We start from the raw sequence: 18840 nt of genomic DNA, 5'->3' as shown, positions 1-18840 counted from the left end.
TTTTAGTCCCTAATGACCATTTTAAAATATATGTATAACACTTATTTAAAGGATTTATAAAAATAAAATTAAAGTGTCACATACAAATAAAGTATCACAAATAGTTGTGAGTACCATTCATATAACCTTCTAATAAATACATTAGTTAAAAAAAAGTCACACAATAGTAAGAACTAAAATAATAAATTTAAATTTTAGAATGATGAAAAAAAAATTACACAGACTAAAATTAAAACATGTTGAAACTAAAAATATTTAAGTCATTATATTTATCATCTTTTATATTATTTTTCTTCCTATCTTTGCCCTTTTTCTCTACCTCATACGTTTATGATAATCCAAAAAATATATATTAATAAGCATAGGAGGTGAAGATTCCCATTCGATAATATTCCATCTTTGATTCCACTGTCAGTTGTCAATTAGATGGGCTATTAACTTATTTGTTACTTTCCCTTAAAAAATAAAAAAAATTTACTATCGTTACGATGACATATTCGTATTCAAAATGATTAGTTATTCTATATGATCTAGCCAAATCCACTTGAGAGACTATGATACGTCAACCCAACGGCGTGACATCGCCAGATGAATTTGTCTTTTGACAAAGTCTATGGCAGATATATGAAACAAATGAAACATTTGTGAACCACTCAAATAAATATTTTGAGAGATTACCCACACCGTTAGATATACTTACAAAATTATGAACGGTGCAGATAGATGTTGGTTGAAAAAGTGAAGTTATATATATATATATAATCATTTGAAATAATTATGAGGTATCTCGTGATTGTATATGAGATTTATTGTATGAAATATTATTTTTTTATTGTTTTTTTTTTTAATGTGTTTTGGTATTTTGAAAATGTAACCTTAGTGTAATTTACTTTTTTATTTCATGATTATGGGTAAGGAGGCTGGTGTGATGAGCTGGAGCGGGCTAACTTGACTTAGTCAAGGTGGGTAGCATGACAATTTTTGTTCACATTTTTATTATATTTTTATCTTATTTTTACCTTTTTTATAAGATAAAAATGAGAATTAATAAAGAAATTTAGTTTAAATATTATTAAATATTACTTATTATGTTATTATTTATTCTCAAATTATGACTAATATTACAATTTTAACGATCAATAAATAAACATTAGTGAGAATCAAAATCATGAATTTTATAAAATTGAGGGACTAGAATTTGTGAAATTAAAAAAAGGGACAATAATATAGATTTTATATTATAGGAAGAAACTAAAATTACAATTAGCCAATATTTTTCTCCGATGAAGAGTGAACTTTACTCTTTTTGTAAATGTCTCATATTTTTCATATCAATACATATCAATCATGTAATGCATCGTCATGCATTCACCTAGGAGATAACAATAAAGTAGTATAAGTGACATCTCATCCTATCGAAATCACCTCGATCGCTTTTACGCTCGAAGCGCCCTGTTGGGTCATCAGCAAATCGGAATATCAAATCCCCCAAAGTGTTTACATGGATAGAGTCACTTACACAATTGAAAGTCCAATTCAACCGTCAAGTACAGTATAGCTGGGTACAAACTTATCACAACCTTGACATGCATTACCAAGTCACTTGTGGAGTTCACCCATCGACTATCCGCAAGGAACCACACACCTTCCTAGTACTTGGTTAAGGAAATAACCATTAACCTCATACCCGCTCCAATACTAGCTAAGGACTTAGAGGAGACTCATCCAACTCAGTGGCCTATTCAAGCACCACTCTCACCTAAAACTAGTGGCCTATCCAAACACCACTTCTCATGCATATCAATGACCTCTCTAAGCACCACTTTCAAGCATATCAGTGACCTATCCAAGTACCACTCTCAAGAGACTCTATGTGAGCCCTTCTAGTTCAAAAATATTTTTCCCTCTCCTTAGTCCTAGGCTAGACAAATGCTATAAGGCACCACATACAAACAATGCATCATATATACATCATACATGGTCAATCCACTATCATGATCAATATCATTCACACAGGAACATACATATATATCAAATCTTGTTTTAAAACATTCATACATACCTTTCTAAGCATACATATGAACCATACATCATATACCATACATCAATAAATCAACCACATTCTAAATAGCACAATCCATCCACATCAAACATAGCGTGACTCATGCTCGGCGCAACCCTGCTCACGCCCGACCTAATTTAGAAAATAGAAACTCACCAAAGAAATCATGCACAACGCAATTCATATTGCGCCCGGCCTCACAAAGTCAGAGACTTCTAGGGGTTTCCACGCCCGGTGCTCCCAACCATGTGCCTGACGCCATATCAATAAATCACCACACATAGCCACTGTCTGATATCGCACCTGGCATAGCCCTCCTCATGTCCGACGTGACTCATGCAGAGACTCCCATCTCAAGTCATGCCCGACGTGACTAACCTCGTGCCTGACATGATTAGGAAATGGCTACCTCTGTTGAATGCACGCTTGATGCTAAGAACATGCGTCTGACACAGATTCAAACAGTAGCCCCCAAACTCAGAAAATTCCATCTAAAACCTGAAAATCAGAAGAAATATCCACAACATGCAAGTCATACAACAAGAACATAATGCCCAATCATCATACCATCTAGAAACACACCTAGATCCTACATGTACATGCACACACCTAGTGCATCAGAATCATCACATTCCCAAAATAACCCGAAACCTCGAAGATTGAGAAAATCCCTCAATCCAGCCATTGATTTCCCAAAAGCAAGTATTAATTGAGTTTCTAAAATCACATACAACCAAACAATTTACATTCTAGCTTTCCTCACCTGAAGATTGACTTAAAATAGCCAAGTAACGAGAAGAAGAAGAATTTTTCCCTGAAGTTTGACCCACGAACTTTAATCCTCCAAAAACAAGCTTCCTAGCCTGAATTTTCAAGAAAGACAAAAGGGGTTAGTGATCTAGAGAAGAAGAAGAATCAAATAGAGAAGTTTGGGAGAGAAAGGAGCTCACAGACCCAAAGTCCTTCTCTCTGAAACTTTTCTCTGGAACTTTCTTTGAAAATAAGCTTATGAGGCTCTGTTATCAAAGAAAGCCTTATATATTCTTCTTTCTAACATCCACTAAACTCTACAATCAACTTAATTACCACATTACAATTAACAGTATAAATGAAAATTTAATCTAATTTATATTATTATTATTATTTATATGGTTAAGTATTACTTTATTTTTGGCTCATGGGGCCTAATAAAGAGCGCTTACGCAACATAGACATGTCAATCGACCCAGCCCAGACGTGATCACAGGAACTACATTTTTCCCAAATAAATGAAACATTTCGTCGCCATATTTCTTTTTGTGACTGTTTGGACACTTGGTAGGTATCTCCAAATAACTAAGAAAATGATCTCACACAGCCTATACTTAATTAAGTTCTTTGATTGTTAAGACATTACGTGAATTATATTTATAAAAAAAATTGATCACTTTAATTTATATAAATGTTCCCCACTTTCAATTCATATGTTACGTGTATATTGGCTTTGTTTGTTTCATTTTTCTTTAGATAAAAACATTTTTTTTATGAAATAATCACTCATAAGTAATTTTTATGTGTTTGGATAAACTTTTTTTAAAGAGCAGAAGTAGAAAAAAAAATGCATTTCTAGTATAAAAGAGAAAAGAATGATAGAAAACTTAGGAAAATGATTTTAATTTAAAAAAACTTTTTATAATCTAACCTTATACATTAAAAATAAAATTTTATCTTATGCAAACGTGTTTTTAAATAATTCCTTTTTGACAAAAAACGTTTTTAAGAATTCTTTCAATTTTATGTATAATTCAATTTGTAGTTATCGTCTTTATTCATAACTAGCAGGAAAAAGGCACTTCGTGCCTGCATTGTAAAAAAAATAAAAGAAAAAAAATGAGAAGTTACTCATAAAAAAGTAGTTATTAAAAAATAAATAAAAGATAAAATAATTCATGTAAAAATGAAAACTAAAAGTAATTATTGTAAAAATAATTTATTAGTTTCAAATTCTTAAATTTGATTAAAAAAATATTTTTTTAATTTTTTTAACATAAAAGGGTATAATGGTCCAAAAAAGTAGAGACCAAGGTAGTTACCAAAAAGGGTATCCCCTTTATATATTAGTATAGATTAAAATTTAATATTTTTTAAAGAAATTTGATGAGAAATTTTTTTAAAGATTCTTTTAATTTCTTATTTATGTTAATATTTATTTATCATATTTATGAATAAATTTAATAATTTGAAAATAAATTTTAATAATTAAAAATATTTTTGTGTTACATATAAATTATTTATTATAAATCTAATATATTATTTTTTTATATTTTTAAAATATCTATTCTTATAAATTTTAAATATAATTTATACATTTTAATATAATATTTATTTTTATATATAATTTATTATAATTTTTAGTTATATAATAAACATATAATATGTGGATTGTATAAGATAAAATACTAGTTATAAACAAACACGTATAAGGTGCTTCTTATTTAAGAATCACTAAAAAAAAATTCACTTCGTTAGAATTTTTTTTGAGTTCAAAATAAATAAACCCATTAATTTTGGTAAAATATACTTTTTTTCCCAATTACTTGTTTATCTATATCTACAACTGTTTTTTTTTTTTTTTTTTTTTACTTTTCGACACATTGTAACAATTATCTTATATTAACGTATATAATTCTTTATATTTATTAAAATAAATACATACTATAATGCATATAAAATATTGAATTAAAATAAAAGATTATTGGAATGTGAATTATAATAGTTTAGAATAAATATTAAATTTTAAATTCAAATTATCAATAAAAGAAAATGTATAACTAATTGTGTGACAAATTATAATTTATATAATTAAAGTAACAAACCATGTAGAAAAATATGATTAGAACATGAAAAACAATATATAAGTAAAAATAAATGTTAAAATTCAAATCCAAATTAACGGGGGTATATTCGATTGGAATTTTATAAGACTATTTTAATCCAAAAAAGTTTTGTGTATTTTAAAAGACTTTGTTCCCTAAAAAAAAAAGAATTTGTAGTAACTTAATGACTTTTAAGATTTTTTTAAAAGGTTTTGAAGAAACGTAATGCTTTTTAAGATTTTTTAATCAAGATTTTGTAATATGGATTTTAATGGATTTGTATCCTAAGAATTTATAAGATATGAAAGGATTTCATTAAATTTCAAAAGACAATATGAATTTTTAAAAATAATATAATTGATAAAAAGAATAACATCAATCACAAGGTTTGAATAAAGAAAATAAAAATAATAACTTTTTTAATTATTTAATAAACAACTAATTCTATTTTTCATGTCCTTTTAAGTAATATGACAGAGAAAATGAAAAAGATGAAGAAAAAGACAGAGAGAATATGAGATAAAGAAGATAGAGAGGAGAAAGAGAGATATAAGATAATATGAGATAGGAAAGAGAGTGAAAGGAGGAGAAGGAGAGAGAAGAAATAAATGAAAAATATGATAGAAAAAAAGAAGAAAAAAAAGACAAAGAGAATATGATAAAAGAAGAGAAAGAGAAAAAATAAAATGAGATAGGAATGAGAGTGAAAGGAGGAGAAAGAATGACAAGAAATAAATGAAAAAGTTGAAAAAAAAATGCAAAGAGAATTTGAGATAGAGATGAGGAAGAGGAGAAAGAGAGATAAAAAATAAGATGAGATAAGGTGGAGAGTGAAAGGAGGAGAAAGAGAGAAAAGAGAAGATGAGAGAGAGAAAAAGGAAGGGATGAGGAGTATAAAAAGGATGAAGCAGAAAAATAAGAAAAAAAAATATTAAATGTCAATGATTTTAATAAGATTATTTGATTAGAGAATTATATGTTAATTATACTAATTTTTTTTATAAAATTCACCCATCAAAATAATTTATTAAACTCTCTATTTATATTTTAATACTAACAAGACTTTTTTTAAATGAAAAGAGTTTTAATTCAATACCACCAATAAATTTCTCATAAAAATTATGATTTTTTTAATTAAATATTACTAAATTTTGATGTATCCTTAAAAAATATAATTATCTTTACTAAATAATACATGACTTTTTTTTATTTAAAAAAGATCTTGATTGAATATCATAAGATTTTTTTTTATAATATTTTTAATTTTTTTAAATTTCAATCTAATACATCCTATATAAGACGTATCAATAGAAAAATATAATAAATTATATGACAAATAATAAAAAATAAATCATCCCGCATTTCGAAAAAAAATTAGTTATTTGTTCCAAATTTAATTCTATTATATTGATCATACAAATATTGCCTAAATAATTTAGTTATCAAATTAGCCTTATTTTAATAAGAATAATGGAAGAAGAAAAAAATTCTTCACTTTTAGTAATAATTTTTTTGATGTATTATATATAATTGATGTTGAATCGGGTGCTAATTTAGTTAGAATTTCTCTTTGCGTAATAATGCTATAACACATTAATTTTTTTTAAAAAAATAATAGAAAAATTTACTATAAAAACTTAGTGCTAAATTATATAAAAGTTTAGTGTGATACACTCACAATGCAATCATTTAATTATGGTCCACCATAAAAATGTTTATCGACTTTTATAAAAACGATATGATAAAAATAAATGTAATTGTGATTTTTGATTAATATAATATAATATAAAGACGTGACAAATTATATCTAAATATTTGATTGTATGAGAAAAATTAGCTATATATTTTATATTTATTCGAGTTAGGTCGAGAATACAAATACCCTCTATTACCTAAATAATATAATTTAATTATAAAATTATACTAATTTAGTTGCTTTCGGTCAGAATAATTTAGTTATTTGCGCAATTTTTTTAATTGTCTTTTTAGATTATTAAAATAAATATCGATTATTAAATCATGCTTCATAATTTATTTTCACATGATAATTCATTTTTTTAATATTTTTTAGCTATAAGTTCTTTTGTGTAATTTTTTCTTTTAAATTTTTTTAACAAAATTAAAATTTTCTATCTTTTATTGTGTGTTTGTTTACTTAATTAGTCTCTGAGTCAAATGTCTAACTAGTAAAATATTTGTAATTTATCTCTAAAAAATGCATTAATCTTGACTTTGTTCACATTTTTGGAAGAAATAAAAACTATTTTTTTCTTAAGAAAACTGGTTTAAAATTGTTTCGGTTCTTAAAATTAGTTTGAAATTGGTTTGGTTCTAAAATTAATTCTAAACCAGTTTTGAACTTGTTTATAAAAGTGGTTTGGTTCTGAATCAATTTATTGATGTGGTTCAAATGGTTCATAAATCAATTCAATTTGTTAAAACAGTGCGATGCAATTGGATGTATTTTGTTTTATTTAAAAAAATAGAACCATATGCACACACCTAATCCTTGCCACTTGTTTTGCTTGTTGTTCATCTATAGTTGTTGGTGAACTTAAACTGTGCATTGTTCTACCTATCCATTCAGTTATTTTATCCGTTTTACCATCGTGTTTATGGACCTTGTGAAATAAAATTCCTTCTTTTATCTGTAAACTGTAATACCTGTTAAGGGATGTATTTGTGGTCATTCATTTGCTAGATGTGTTATGGTTTACAGACAATCATGTGCAAAACACTCGAAATGTTTTCAAGCTACCTCCCATACTTAGCAAAACAATAACTTGACATTAAACCAGAAGAAGTGCAGTTTAGGCAAGAAGAAGATTGATTACTTAGGCCACATGATCTACAAAAATAGGGTGGAACCAGATCTTGAGAAAATAGAAGTTGTGCGAAATTGGCATGTCCTAAAGTCATTGACAAAATTAATGGGTTTCCTTGGCCTTTCGGGTTACAACCACAAGTTTATTTGTAACTTTGGCAAGATTGCCATGCCACTAATGACTTTATTATGGAAATAGGTATCGTTTCAATGGGAGGCACAACAAGATCAAGAATTTAAAAAATTGAAAGATGCTTTTATCTTTGCTCCAATTTTGACTTTGCCAAATTTTCAACGAGATTTCATCATTGAGACTGATGCTTCAGGCCAAGGTACTGGGGTTGTGCTTCTACAAAATGGTCATATGTTGGCATTCATTAACATGGAAATGGGGAAATGATATCATTTGTTATCAGCCTATGAAAAGGAGTTTTCTTTGCCATTTTGTTTGCAGTAAAATAATGGTAGCCACAATTCAAATTTTCTAATTCAAATCTATGAGATATTATTTAGATTTTAAAGGATATTGATTCTTTTAAGAAATTATTTAGAATTGAAATATATCGTATTTATTTTAAATATTTGTTTCCTCTTTTAAGATTAGGATATAAGGTCAATAAATAGACTCTTGAGATGAGAAGAATTACTTGACTTATAGAAAGGATCACTACCTTAAAATGAGAGAGGAGGTCATAGGAGGATTTTCAAGTTTCATTAGAAAATTTGTAAAAGAGGGTTTTCAAGTTTCATCAAAAAACTTGTGAAAAGGTTTTCAAGTTTCGTCAAAAACTAGGTAAAGGAAGAGTTTTCAAGTTTTATCCACAAAACTTGTGAGAGAAGTTTCCAAGTTTTACCCATAAAACTTGTGAGGAATGGGTTTTCAAATTTCATCCACAAAACTTGAAGGAAAATTTTTTAGATATATTTTGATAAATAATGAACATTCTTGTGGATGTAGGTATAAGAGAATGAACCATGTTAAATAAATTTGTGTAATATTTTTCTATTTTTTTATAGTATTATTTTAATGTGTTTTTTTTTATTTATCATTATTATGCAAAAGAAAAGGAATTTTTTTGTTTCCAACACTTAGGACACCACTTTGTTATTAAAACAAATCAAAAAGCTTTAAAGCATTTTGTTCTTACCGGAGATCGGTCGTAGGGACGATCTGCTGGGCAAGATTGGTGAGCCTCCTTCGCTGTGTATGATTGTTGTTCCAAGGCGGGGGTGGTACTTGCAAAAGAGACTCTGATGCTAAAGTTAGTGTTTGTGGGTGTATTGATCTCGTATAAGTAATGCACGTACCTTTGTGTGAATTAGGGTTTCGTTGGGCCTTGGACCCGAGATCAGTTATGACCTATTTAGATAGCGGACCTCGTCTTGGCCGATGTCGCCTAGCGCGTGTTCGAGGTTGATTTGTGCTGTGATGCCGAGCTAGAGCTCGGCTCCGCGGTACGGATAGTACACTAGCCCCCCGAGCTCCAAAGATCGTGGGTCGAGGAGTTGATGTCGAGCTCGACAGGGGATCGTGACTCCTCGTGTACGTTTCTCTTATCACGATGACATGTGTCATAACCGTCACCTCGTTCTCATAATGTGTGGGCAGCGTGTTAATCGGAAGTGACGATTATGTAATGATGGCTGTACCCATCATAATGGGCTCTATTAATGTGCCGTCAGTTTTGTTTTTCTCTCTCCACGCGTCGTTTCCATTTCAATTTGGGAAGCCCCTTTTTCCCTCTTTCCTTCGCACCCTTTCCCCTTCACTTTACTCTTTTTCCTTTGGCTTGCTCCCGACGCCTCTTCACTTCTCTCTATCCTGCTCTTCCTCGTCGTCGCCGTTTCTGGCAATCAAGTCCTCCCTCTCCGTCACTGTTCTGTCGTTGTGAAGGAAGTACTATAGGTACTTTGCCCTTTCTTTCCTCATTCTACCTCTTTGTCGGTCTCCCTCTCCTTTCTTCTTCTTCCTTCCCGTTCTTTGAGTCTTTTGATTTCTTGATGGCTAGAGAGAGCGGTGCCGCATCTTCTGCGCCGGCCAAAGGTAAAGGCAAGGCGCGCGGCAAGGTGTTGTCCGCTGAGACGGCCGCTGCCGAAAAGAAAAAGGGTGGGAACCACCCTAGGGAACCTTTCCCTGTCATCTCTAGCTACGAATGGGTCAGGGGTGACGTCGGAGAGTTCCAGAGCGTCTTCAAGACGTTTCTGTAGATCAACGCGATGTGGAAATCGCACAGGATCTGCCAATCATCCATTTCTAAGCTCATCCAGCTTGAAGCTTGTCAACCCGGCGAGCATGTATATATGAGGGTATCTCTAATCCCTCCTTTTTCTATATGTACCAATGTTTTTTTCATGGATTTGGGTGTATGCCTTCCCTTTACGCAATTCGAATGCGATTTTTTGAACTTCGTCAATGTGGCTCCTTACCAACTTCACCCCAACAATTAGGGTTTAAGTTGGGTGAGCGTCCCTTCGGTTGGGTTTCTTTGAACGGGAGTAAGGCTGGGGGGCTGTTTTCACTTTACTCCCAGTCATACAAGAGCTTCAAGAAAGAGTTCTTCCGGGTTCTGCCCAAGGAGGTCGACCCACTGAAGGATGAGGTATTCCACTTCGGCAGGTTGCCGAGGTTTCCCCTCTACTAGCAGCAGGATCCGGTCAAGTTCAACGGGTCAGGCAATCTTCAATTGACGGCCTCGGATACTGTTTCCATTAACAACCTAGCTGTGCTCTCGCGTCCCCTGGATTGCAAGCTCGCCTTGTTGCTTGCTAACTCAGCGTACAAGGAGAGGGGCTTAGAGAGTGAGTACCTTATCATTCTTAGTTGTCAGGGTTTATTTCGTTTTCTTTTCCTGATGTATTTGACTCTTGTACTTGCAGGCATAATGGGAAGGAGCAAGTGGCACGAGCTGAAGTCCCGCTACAATGTGGCTGAGATTGAGGTCCCCGAGCCTTTGGAGGAGGAGGACGCCCCCCTGGAAACTCGCAAGAAAAGAAAGAGGGGGGAGAAGGAGGTTGGGGGGGACCTCTGCCCCTCAAGATGTTGAAGAGGTGACCTCCAAGAATGCTATGTTGTTTGAGCATAAGAAAGGCTTTGTCAAGGAAGCTCGTCAGGCGAGGTTGCTTGCACCCGGGGTCGACCTTTCTGCCATGCATGTGGAGAAAGAGGTTCGAGCTGGGCAGCTGGTGAGAGAGGACGATCTTGCTGACAGCTCGAGCGAGAACAAGACTACTTAGGCTCCTTTTTGTAATAGTTTTAGTTTATTTTAGTTCCTTTTCCTTTTGGATTCATGTTTTGAACTCACAAACTTTTTTTGTATATATCATTTTTCTGAGTTTTCATCCTGCGCTTTGATGGTTCTATTTTTACCTTTGGTTTTGTGCTCAGAATTGAAATCGGTTTTAGGCTTAGTTTTAGCCCATTTTTGAGGTTCGAAAACACGTTTGAAACTTGTTCTATGCTTTGTGCTTTGGGGCTCAAACTTGGCTCAGCGTAAAGTGATTTATATCAAGGTTTGAATTCGACCTAGGCTTAATCAGAAAATAATTCGTACCGAGGTTCGAATTCGACCTTGGCTTAACAAAAAGTGATTCGTACCAAGGTTCGAATTCGACCCTGGCCTAACTGAAAGTAATTCGTACCAAGGTTCGAATTCGACCTTGGCTTAACAGGAAGTAGTTTGTACCAAGGTTCGAATTCGACCTTGGCTTACGAGAGAGTAATTCATACCAAGGTTCAAATTCGACCTTGGCTTGACGGAAAGTGACTCGTATCAAGGTTCGAATTTGACCTTGCCTTAACATAAAGCAATTCGTGCCAAGGTTCGAACTCGACCTTGGCTTAACATAAAGCAATTCGTGCCAAGGTTCGAGCTCGACCTTGGTTTAGCAGGGTATAATTTGCGCCAAAGTAGTGTAAAATTGAGAAGCTATGAGTGGAATGAGTCATTTTATTAATGTCATCGGTGTGCCTCGTTAAAAACCCTCTCAGCCAAAACCCATTTTTCTATTTTTTGGGACAAAAGACTGAGTCGGGAAAAGAGTGCATAACTCATTCGCACAATTTCAACTAAAATAGAACTTGAGATGCGTGGCATTCCAAGTTCGCGGGATGGCTTTGTCGCTGAGCTCTTCTAGTCGGTATGCCCTATTTTCTAAGTCTTCTATAACTCGAAATGGACCATCCCAGTTGGGTGCAAGTTTCCCTTCTGATGAGTCTCTTCGGGCTTTGCTTAGTAGTCGCCACACCAAGTCGCCGACCCGGAAAGAGCGAGGTCGAACTCGCGTGTTGTATCTTCTGGAAGCTCAAAGTTTGCAGGCTTCTTCATGGATCCAAGCTTCCTCTCTGAGCTCGTCAATCAAGTCGAGGTTGACCGCCGCTTCTTGAGCATTTTGCTCATTGTCAAAGGCACGTTGCCAATGAGACAACGGTACGCCCAAAGGATGCTAGGGAGCTTGTCGGTCCATTGTCCCTTGGCACTTCCAAGCCGCTTCTTGAGTTCACGGAGTATTACTTTGTTTGCAGCTTCGGCTTGACCATTGGTTTGGGGATGCTCCACCGAGGTCGGGAGGTGTTTGACTCCGAGCTCAGGAGGAAGTCCTCGAAGCTCTATGCGATGAACTGCCTGCCTTTATCGGTAACAAGGGAATGTGAAATTCCAAACCTGTATACGATGCTCTTCTAGGTGAATTTTTGTACGTTCTCGGCGGTGATCTTGGCGAGTGGGCATGCCTCGATCCACTTGGTGAAGTAGTCGATTGCCACTATGAGGAATTTGAGCTGACCCTTCGCAAGGGGAAATGGCCCGAGGATGTCCATTTCCCACTGGGCAAAAGGCCATGACAACATCATCTGGTGGAGGGCTTCAAGCGGTTGTCGATGTGCATTGCCAAATTGCTGGCATTCCTTGCATCTTTGTACGTAGGCTTGGCAGTCCGACTTCAATGTGGGCCAGTAATATCCAGCTCGGAGTACTCTGGTCGCCATCGAGCGTGCTCCAGAATGCATACTGCATATCCCTCGATGGATCTCCTCTATGACATAAGTGGCTTGAGGCCTTGTTAAGCATTTTAGCAATGGAGTTGAGACGCCGCGTTTGAACAGTTCGTCTCCGACGATGACGAACTTAGCTGACTTTACCCTCATCTTCCGAGCTTCATCTTTATCCTCGGGTAGAATTCCCTCCTTTAGGTAATTCCAAATACCTGCCATCCATCCTTGGTCCTCACTGTCACTAGTGTTAACGACCTTGTCGTCTAAGCTAGGTGAATTTAGAGTCTCCTGGATGATGGTTCGATGTTGCCCAGGACGTTTGGTACTGGCGAGCTTCGATAGGAGGTCGGTTCTGGAATTTTGCTCTCGGGGTACATGATGTATGGTTAACTCGTCAAAGGACGAGATCCTCTGGGATGTCACGTGGAAGTACCTCTACAGGAGGGTGTCCTTGGTTTGGTACGCCCCGCTAAGCTGCTCCACCATGAGTTTTGAGTCGTTGTTGCAACTTACTCTTTGCGCTCCGAGGTCGCGAGCCAACCTTAGCCCTGCCAGAAGCGCTTCATACTCCGCCTGGTTATTGGTGACTTTAAAGCCGAACTTGAGGGACTGTTCTATTGTAACGTTGTTTGGTCCTTCTAGAATGATACCTACACTACCACCTTTGGAGTTGGAAGATCCGTCAACATATAAGGTCCATACATGTTGTTCCCCTGCTAAGGTTGGGGTGAGTTCAGCCACGAAGTCTGTTAGGCACTAGGCTTTCAGGGGGCCTCGACTTTCGTATTTGATGCTGAATTCGGATAAATCCACTGACCATGTTATCATTCGTCCGGCGAGCTCTGGCTTTCTCAGGATTTGCTTGATCGGGTAGTCAGTTTTGACAACCACCTGATGACTTTGAAAGTAAGGTCGGAGGCGCCGAGCTACGGTGACGAGAGCTAGTGCAAGCTTCTCGATCATTTGGTATCGCTTCTCCGTGTCTTGAAGGACTCGGCTGATGAAATAAATTGGTGTTTGCACTTTGTGGTGTTCTTGTATGATGACCGCGCTGATGGTGCTTTTTGCCACGACTAGATACAGGAGAAGGTCAGAGTGATGATCCGACCTCTGAAGGATTGGTGGAGTGGTGAGGAATATTTTGAAGCTCTTGAAAGCTTCTTCACATTGGTCCGTCCATTCGAAGTTCTTTGGCTTCCGCAGTAGGGTGAAGATGGGCCCTGCTCTTTCTGCCAACCTGGGGATAAACGAGAAAGGGATACTAACCTTCCTGCCAAACGTTGGACGTCTTTGACAGTCTGCGGACTTTGCATTTGTATGATGGCTTTGCACTTCTCTGGGTTGGCTTCAATCCCCCTGCTGGTGATCATAAAGTCAAGGAATTTACCTCCCTGGACACTGAAGACATGTAACGACCCGCCATGGTCTCTACACTTAGTGGAATTGCACTACTAGTGAACTAAGAGAAATATTAAGCTGGATAACTCATACATACATGTACAAAATAAAAATAAATTAACTAAATTTTTTGTTATAAAATAAATCTACATATATGTACAGTCATCCCAAAAATAATATTCCCTAGTGCCGGTCAACCACAGACAAAACCATTACCCAAAATGGTAACTCCAACACGAGGATCAAAACTCCCCGTCTCGCAGCGGACACCTCAACTCCAAGCTAGCCCTGACCTGCTCCCATACCAAGTATGACCATCGCAGTTCCACCACATGGAAACAGAAGGGTAAGCTAGAATTCACAAATCAATCATACAAGTATAGAACAATAATCTATATTACACAATCATCTAACCATCAATCATATTCATAGAGTCTCACCATACACTCTATCCAATACTACTCATGCATAACATACAATGCACCAATCATGAAGTCAAACACCACACTTCATCATATTAATAATCATGCAATAAATGCATCTCATGACAGATAGCAATGCATATCAATCATCAAATGCGTCGTCACGCATACACCTAGGAGATCTCCACAACAATAGAGCTGTATAAGTGACATTACATCCTACCGAAACCACCCCAACCGTTTTCACGCCCAATGCGCCCGCTCGGTCACAGCTAAACAGGATATATAATCCTCACTCGGGTTTACTCGGATGATGTCACTTACACACTTGGAAGTCCAGATCCACTGTCAAGTATAGCACAGCTGGGTACGGGCTTACCACGACCTTGGCATGCATTAACCAAGTCAATTGTGGAGTTTTCCCACCGACTATCCGCAAGGATCCATGCACCTTCCCGAGTACTTGGTTAAGGGAATAACCCTCGACCTCATACCCCGCTCCAACACTAGCTAAGGACTTAGAGGAGACTTACCCAACCTAGTGGCCTATCTGAGCACCACTCTCCCAAATCCAGTGGCCTCCCAGAGCACCACTCTCATATATCAGTGGCCTATCCAAGCACCACTCTCAAGAGACTCTATGTGAGCTCTTCCAGTTCGAAAATATTTTTCCTCTCCTTAAGTCCTAGGCTAGACTCATGCCATAAAGCATCACATGCAATCATGCATCATACATCATATATGGTCTTCCCACCATAATGATCAACAATCATACACATGTCATAAGACATCACATGCAATAATGCATCATACATCATACATGGTCTACCACCATTATGATCAATAAACATACCATATGAACATATACACATGTCATATCATATTCAAACATTCATATATATCATCACTATGCATACATATGAATCACACCTCACCATACATCATATATCATACATACATGATCCAAATCTTTAACTTTAAACATGCATAAGCATCAATTATTTATAAACATATTCGCGCTCGGCGCAGCCTGAGCTCGCCCAGCCTAATCCTAACCTGAGAGTCCTAAAACTCGTCCACACCCGGCGCGTTCAACTCTCGCTCGGTGTCCTTGAAACAGAGACTCCTAAAAGTATCCACGCCTGACGCAACCAAATCACGTCTGGCCCAACATCCAACCCGAGAGCCCTAAGCTCTTCCACGCCTGGCGCGCTCAACTTGCGCCTAGCCTAATCCCAGTCAGAGAGTTCAGAAACTCTCATCCAACCCAACAAATCCAGCCACATGCAAACACAAAAACACAATGCATAGGCTTTATACAACACAAAAACAAACTCCAAATATACATGCACCCATCTGATGCATCAATTCCACCCAAAAACCCCATTTTTCCCAAAACCCCGAAAAATGAGCGAATTCTCCAATCCAGCCATGGATCCTCATCTTTCATGCATCAATTGAGTTTCTAACTCACATGCAACTTAAATAACAAACATTCTAGCTTCCATTACCTGAAGGTTGGCTCATAATAGCCAACAACTGCGACGAAATAGAATTCTTTCCAAAGCTCAACCCGGAACTTCAAACCTCCCAAAGCAAGCTTTCTAATTTGAATTTCAAGAAAAGTCAGAAGGAGTTAGTGATCTAGAGGAGAAAAGGAGTCAAACAGAGAAATTTGGGAGAGAAAGGAGCTCACTAACCCAGAGACCTTCTCTCTAAAACTTCTCTCTAAAAACTCACATTTTCCTGAAGGCCCCCAACCCCTATTTATAGACTTTCGGATTGCCCCAGAATGGCCCGTACCGAGTTCGGAACGGCCCGTTCCGAACTCCCAAATGATGCACAAAATCCACGCCCAGAACGGCCTGTTCCAATACTCATCCAGAACGGCCCGTTCTCCATCTGGCACGGCCCGTGCTCCTTCCCAGAACGGCCCGTTCTCCTTCCGGAATGGCCCGTTCTCCTTCATTTTTGTAAGGCCAAATCAGTAGTTTGGAACGACCCGTTCCAATTTGGGAACGACCCGTTCTGGCTACTGGATCATTTTTTTCATTTTTTTTCTACGTTACAAGACACACTTTTCTGGGTTGAGACGCATGTTATGCTTTCGGATCTAGCTGAACACCTCAGCCAAGTCGGCAGCGTGAGCCTCGGGTGAAGTGGTTTTGACCACCATGTCATCGACGTAGACCTCCATATTTCGGCCGATTTGCTAGTGAAATACTTTGTCCATCAACCTTTGGTAAGTGGCTCCCGTGTTTTTGAGGCCGAATGGCATCACGCGGTAGCAAAAGTTGGCGTGGTCAGTGATGAATGACGTGTGCACCTCGTTCGGTATGTACATCATTATCTAGTTGTACCCGGAGTAACCATCTAGAAAGCTGTGGAGGGCATGCCCGGATGCTCCATCGACCAGCCTGTCGATGCTCGGTAAGGGGTATGAGTCTTTGGGGCATGCTTTGTTCAGGTCGGTGTAGTCGACGCACATACGTCACTTCCCCGAGATCTTTTTAACAAGTACCACATTCGCTAGCCATGTGGTATAGCGGACTTCCCTGATGAATCCTGCCTTTATTAACTTTTGCATTTCGGCTATGATAGCTTCTCTTCTTTCTCCGCCGACCTTCAATTTTCTCTGGGCTACCGATTTTGCCTCTTTGTGAATTGCCAACCTATGATAGATGAAGTTAGCGTCTATATCTGGCATATCGGCGCTGGACCATGCAAAAAGGTCAGCGTTCTTGGAGATTTCTGCTTTAAGTTGCTGTCGTAACTCTAGGTTTAGCTGTTTGCTTATTTTTGTGCACTGTCCAGGGAGTTTACCTACTTGAAGGTCATCGAGCTCATCGATGGGACTTGGCCGTTCATCACGGGATTCCGACCTTGGATCCAAGTTAGTGATGTCAACCTGGGCTATGTGAGCTATGGTAGGGGGGTCACTTTTGTGACGCTCCTCGGATGGCGAGTCCTTCAAGCTCTCAGCATAACATTGCTGAGCTATTTTCTGGTTTGCTCTGACGAAGATGATCTTTCCACTACTCCCTGGGAATTTCATCGTCAAGTACGGGGTAGACACCACAGCTCCGAGTTGATTCAACGTCGACCTTCCGATGATTATGTTGTAGGATGTGTTAGCTTCGACGAGGAGGTAGCGGACCATGATCCTCCTTGAATCAGGAGAGGTTTTGAAGGTTGTCAGCAGATCCACGTACCCTCGAGTGTGAACTCGCTCTCCTACAAAACTGACTAGGGGTTCTGTGTGAGGTTGGATAAGGGAGTAAGGGATGTCTAACCTGAGGAACGTCGGCCAGTATAGGACGTCAGCCGAGCTTCCTTGGTCGATCAGCGTCTTGTGGACCTCCCAGTTGGCAACTTCCACCGCGATGACCATTGGATCATCCTGGTTCGAGCAGATGTCGGTGTAGTCGTCATCCGTGAATGTGATGGGTGGTGTGCATAGTGTGGGGCCGAGGTAGCAGAATGAACGTTGTTGATGTTGCGCAAGTGTTTTTTCCGCACCGAGTTGCTAGAGCCTCCCCCTGCAAAACCACCTGCAATTGTGTTGATAACTCCTTGCAAGGGAGTTGATCCTGTTTCTTGACTTACCTCGGCCTACACCGTGCCACCAGCGTTTTGTTGAGATCCGGAGGGTTGGTCTGTGCGAGTGCCTGAATCGCGACCTCGCCCTCGTCCCCATCCGTTGTAACCTCCTCGGTGAATTTGCTGTCGTTGGACGTATTGTCCGAGGTGTCCCCCCTGGACGAGTTCCTCTATGCGATCTATGAGTGTGCGACACTCCTCGGTTGTGTGACCATAATTTCTATGGTACTGGCAATGCTTGGATTTGTCTGCACTATTGGGACTGTGTCTGGGTGGTGGTAGAGTGAGCAGATTGTTGTTGCTGGCCTCCTTCAGGATGTGGACTCGGGGCACATTCAGGGGGGTGTAGAAGTCATACCTACCCCCTTTGTTTGCCCTGACAGCCTTCTTGAACTGGCTATTATTGGTGACCTTCATCTTTTCTTTGTGACTGTGGTCCGACTTTACCTGTGATTTTCTGCGAACCTGGTCATGAAAAGCGGAGTGCTCTTCCATCTGGATGTACCCTGCAGCTCGGGCACGGAGTTCGTCCATGTCAAGAGGAGATTGCCGACATAGGCTGTCGACGAAAGGTCCTGGCTTGAGTGCCATAAGCATGGCGTGTAGGGTGTTGAGAATTCCGTTGAAGTACTTTTATTTATAATTATAGATTAGGTTACTTCCCTCAACGGACTCAAACACGGCAAGTG

The sequence above is a fragment of the Cajanus cajan genome, chromosome 5 (assembly GCF_000230855.2).
Source record: "Cajanus cajan strain Asha chromosome 5, NIPB_CcT2T_4, whole genome shotgun sequence".
In the NCBI taxonomy this organism is placed as follows: Eukaryota; Viridiplantae; Streptophyta; class Magnoliopsida; order Fabales; family Fabaceae; genus Cajanus; species Cajanus cajan.
This window is presented reverse-complemented; position numbering follows the sequence as displayed.